The sequence below is a fragment of the Aptenodytes forsteri genome, unplaced genomic scaffold (genome assembly GCF_000699145.1).
Source record: "Aptenodytes forsteri isolate BGI_AS27 unplaced genomic scaffold, ASM69914v1 Scaffold32, whole genome shotgun sequence".
NCBI lineage: Eukaryota > Metazoa > Chordata > Aves > Sphenisciformes > Spheniscidae > Aptenodytes > Aptenodytes forsteri.
This window is the reverse complement of record NW_008795138.1, coordinates 3,509,119-3,512,706: the sequence shown is the minus strand read 5'-3', so window position 1 is coordinate 3,512,706 and position 3,588 is coordinate 3,509,119.

Below are 3,588 nucleotides of genomic sequence, written 5' to 3'. Positions count from 1 at the left end.
TTTACAAAAATAAAACATAGAATCTGAATCTGATAAAAGACATTTTAAATCAGAATGTAAACCATTTAAATCAAGAAAATCCCACAAATGCTCTATATTTTCTGACCTAAACATATCCATTGTCTTCACATTTTTAATGTAATTTCCTTTTTCTCTTTTATCTACCTTTTTTGCTTCTATTGGCCATATTGGAATGTGTAGAGTTCCTCCCACACAATTAGCACCGAAGGCAGATATGATTTGATTGCTAGTGATTCAGAAGAGCTATGGGGCAGCTGGCTAGTGCAATAGGAAGTATTTACTGGGAGAGGTTTTTCTGGTCTTCATTTTCACTAGAAGTGAAAATTTAATGTAGCATCAGCCAGTTATGGCATTAACAGCTGTACACTCGACTGCATACAGACTGTCATACTGGAAAGGACAGAAAATGTACGCAACATGTGGAACATCTCTAGTTCTTTAGTAAGCTCTCCCAATAATTATACCTTATCCTCCACTACATGTGTGTCTTCAAAGGTTCTGCTTTAGCATTGCTCTTTATCCACCGACAAAATAAGAGCTCTGTGACTCAGTAGCACACCAGAGCCCCACATACCCATCCTAAGAAATCATATATTCTGATACCTAAGAATTCGGTATATGCATATTGAACTAAGATGTAGATCTTTTTGTTAGTCTGGTCTTTGTGAAGTTTATTGTGAAAGGTTTTTAATTTGTACTTTCAATTACATGAGAAACAAGAACTAAATCTGATCATGTTCAGCGTCATGCTCAGTTGAAATATCTGCCAGAATAACAATGGACATACTTGTAGTAATGTATCTCATTCTGTAAGTTCAGCAGAAAAGATAAAAATTTTGTATGTCATAAGGAGATTTAGAGGCTTGCTAGTTGCTCATTCCTTTAGCAATCAGATTTTGAATTGTAGAAGGCATGTTTGTCTATTTTTTTCTTTCTTCCTTAAAACCTGACAAACCCATACAACACAAAGAAGGTTTTTACAAGTAATATTATGAGAAGTATCTGCAAAATATACTGCAAATGGCAAACTTGGTTTATAGGACTGGATGGCATTTTTATATTCACTAAGTCTTAGTTTTTCTAGACATGCAATCTTTTTAACATATAAAAGTCTGCAGGGGTGTCTGAGAATATATATCAACACTAAGTAGCTGTAACACTATGGTACTATAAATGTGAAAGCAATACTATTACATTTGATGAGAGATATTCACTTTTGTACAGCAATGACTACACACGAATTAAATAACATTGAGCAAATGAACAGAGTGGATGTACAACAAAATACACTAATCGATTTATTCTATGAAAGTGAAAAATGAATGCCTAAGGAATTTTTTCTTCTTCACTTTGCTTATATTAGGTAGGTCCATACTACTGAGCTTCAATAACATCTGCACTTGGCCTCTTCTCATGTTGCACAGACCATATCAGGTACCTTGTGGTGAGTGAGAGAATCCAGTGTAAGTAAAGGTGATAATAAGATCTTGGCATAAGTTCTTTGAGATGTTTGATTTAACATCACTGAGAAGATCTAGGGCCTGTGTGTAGTACTTGTGTGTACTTTGTCCAAGTACAATATACATGAAATTAATATCCATGCAACTTTTCAACACCCTCAATCTCCACAGTGAGCTTCATATCTATATTGCGTACCAGGTCATAGCATTTAGACTGAACAAACTCTGTAGGCAATGGATTTGAAATTCCTACACCTCTTCCACAAGATCTCTGCCTAAGATAATGTCAAATTTGACTGCTGCTCTGAAACATCTCTGGAACCTGTATTTTCTTTTTTAAGCAGGGGCCTCCAAGAAAAGCATCCTGACAATTTTAACCTGTAACCCATTCTACAACTCCATACTAACCCTTGGTTTTGTGCATATCCTCCTGTTCCAATGCTCAAAACTTTATTCCCTCACCAAATATAAATCTGAATTTTTAACTGCATCCTTTCTCTTGGTGAAATTTAAATTAGACTTGTACCTTCCTAGACCAACTCATAATTGTAAACTGAAGAATTCCTCTGAAATGAACTGGAAGACTGCCTTTGGAGACTTGATTGTCATATCTTTACAGTCTTTTCCCAAAGCTGGGTCCATTACCTTGACTACATTTCCCTAAAAAACTGAAGAAGTATAAGTTGAATAAATAATCTGCCAATAGTACTTGCACATGTAAAGAGGTGGTTGAATCATTATATACTATCTTGTATTCACAGGTACTTTATTGTCCACCAAATATCAACTTTCACTTTCAGATAAATTATTCAGGTTGACTGAATACAGTAGGTCTATATATATCAAATTTCTATTATTATAAACATGGACTGATATAATTCCAAACTATTCTTTCTTTATTTCTTGTATTCCTAATATCCATTCAAAATTCCATGCTTAGGATCATCTTCCTTACTCATTATTTTGGTCTCCAAACCAATGGCGCCTCCTTTTCTACCTCACTGAATTCAAGCTTTATGGTTTTAGCACTGAAGTTATTCATCATAGCTTTATTCTATCCAAGTTATCATTTTCTGTCTATTGTGTCATACCCCATAAATTCATTCTGCCACTGATACTAAATTTAAACTGGACTTTCCACAACACTTTCTTAACCTTTCTTAAATATCAAATCTAATTTTTGTCCCTAATTCCCTCTCATGTTCTGGATATGAATAAGTTTTCTTCAAATCAAGCAAAAATAATGACTTCTACTAAAAGGACTATGAATATATAATGAACAAATAGTATACACAGCCTGCTAACTATAGTTGGTCTGATTTACTTAACATACACAATAAATGCTTTCACGCTGACAACTAAAAATATAGTACACCTGGAAACTGCAACGTACACAGTATTTTTTATATAACAGTTATTGTGTGCTACTATCAGTTTGGTCAATTAATTAGGTTATTGTGAATAAAAATTATTCATTTTTCAAAGTAACTAAAGGTAAAGCAGGTGTTTCAGACTTCTTTGGTGTAGAGTAGGAAAGAGCTTGACTCAGCAATACCTATTTTGTGGACTGAGCACTGGCACAGGTTGCCCAGAGAGGTTGTGGAATCTCCATCCTTGGAGATATTCAAAAGCCATCTGAACGTGGTCCAGGGAAACTGGCTGTAGGTGATCCTGCTTGAGCAGGAGGGTTGGACCATATGACCTCCAAAAGTCCCTTCCACCCTCAACCATTCTGTGATTCTGTGGATGGGCACGCACGTCGAGGAAGGAGACATATAGTATGTAGATAGAGACTGATTAAAATGTAGAAATAAGTGGCACAGTGTCTTGGCATAATCAAATATATTTCAAATTCCTCAGTGCTTGATTCTGAAGTCTTTTGGAGGACCCCTCTGATGCCTGTGGGGTGAATGTCCTTTGATGATAGACTCTGATGGGCCCAACTCTTTTTACTAACTATAGGAGGACAAAAGTAGACAAAATACCTGTCCTGGTTTTGGCAGGGATAGAGTTAATTTCCTTCCTAGTAGCTGGTACAGTGCTGTGTTTTGGATTTAGGATGAGAACAAAGTTGATAACACACCGATGTTTTAGTTGTTGCTAGGTA